Below are 1,807 nucleotides of genomic sequence, written 5' to 3'. Positions count from 1 at the left end.
GTCTCCGAGTCATCCACGAGATAGGGGACCACGCCTACGGGGGTAGGGCGCGCCCCCCACCCTCGTGGACGGCCCGGGACTCTTTTGGCCCAACTCTTTTACTCCGGGGGCTTCTTTTGGTCCTTAAAAAATCATCAAAAATTGGCACGTCAATTGGACTCCGTTTGGTATTCCTTTTCTGTAAAACTCAAAAACAAGGAAACAACAGAAACTGGCACTAGGCTCTAGGTTAATATGTTAGTCCCAAAAATCATATAAAATTGCATATAAATGCATATAAAACATCCTAGATGGATAATATAATAGCATGGAACAATCGAAAATTATAGATACGTTGGAGACGTATCAAGCATCCCCAAGCTCAATTCCTGCTCGTTCTCGAGTAGGTAAATGATAAAAACAGAATTTTTGATGTGGAATGCTACCTAACATATTTATCAATGTAATCTTCTTTATTGTGGCATGAATATTCAGATCCATAAGAATCAAGACAAAAGTTTAATATTGACATAAACATAATAATACTTCAAGCATACTGACCAAGCAATTATGTCTTCTCAAAATAACATAGCCAAAGAAAGCTCATCCCTACAAAATCATATAGTTTGGCTATGCTTCATTTTCGTCACACAAAAATTCTCTCATCATGCACAACCCGATGACAAGCCAAGCAATTGTTTCATACTTTAGTATTCTCAAACTTTTTCAACTTTCACGCAATATATGAGCGCGAGCCATGGACATAGCACTATGGGTGGAATAGAATATAATGATGGGGGTTGTGTGGAGAAGACAAAAAAGGAGAAAGTCTCACATTGACGCGGCTAATCAACGGCCTAGGGAGATGCCCATCAATTGATGTCAATGCAAGGAGTAGGGATTGCCATGCAACGGATGCACTAGACCTATAAATGTATGAAAGCTCAACAAAAGAAACTAAGTGGGTGTGCGTCCAACTTGCTTGCTCACGAAGACCTAGGGCATTTGAGGAAGCCCATCGTTGGAATATACAAGCCAAGTTCTATAATGAAAAATTCCCACTAGTATATGAAAGTGACAAAATAAGAGACTCTCTATCATAAATATCATGGTGCTACTTTGAAGCACAAGTGTGGAAAAAAAGATAGTAGCATTGTCCCTTTTTTTGGGCCTTCCTTTTTTTATTTGGCCTTTCCCTTTTTTTATTTGGCCTTTCCTTTTTTTGGGACAATGCTCTATTAATGATGATCATCACACTCTATTTATTTACAACTCGATACTAGAACAAAGTATGACTCTATATGAATGCCTCCGGCGGTGTACCGGGATGGGCAATGAAACAAGAGTGACATGTATGAAAAGTTATGCATGGTGGCCTTGCCGCAAATACGATGTCAACTACATGATCATGCAAGGCAATATGACAATGATGAAGCATGTCATAATAAACGGAACGGTGGAAAGTTGCATGGTAATATATCTCGGAATGGCTATGGAAATGCCATAATAGGTAGGTATGGTGGCTGTTTTGAGGAAGATATAAGGAGGCTTATGTGTGATAGAGCGTATCGTATCACGGGGTTTGGATGAAGCGGTGAAGTTTGCACCAACTCTCGAGGTGAGAAAGGGCAATGCACGGTACCGAAGAGGCTAGCAATGATGGAAGGGTGAGAGTGCGTTTAATCCATGGACTCAACATTAGTCATAATGAACTCACATACTTATTGCAAAAATCTACAAGTCATCGAAACCAAGCACTACACGCATGCTCCTAGGGGGATAGATTGGTAGGAAAAGACCATCGCTCGTCCCCGACCGCCACTCATAA

Source organism: Triticum aestivum, chromosome 7D (assembly GCF_018294505.1).
Source record: "Triticum aestivum cultivar Chinese Spring chromosome 7D, IWGSC CS RefSeq v2.1, whole genome shotgun sequence".
Classification (NCBI taxonomy): domain Eukaryota; kingdom Viridiplantae; phylum Streptophyta; class Magnoliopsida; order Poales; family Poaceae; genus Triticum; species Triticum aestivum.
Note: the sequence above shows the minus strand (reverse complement) of the source record.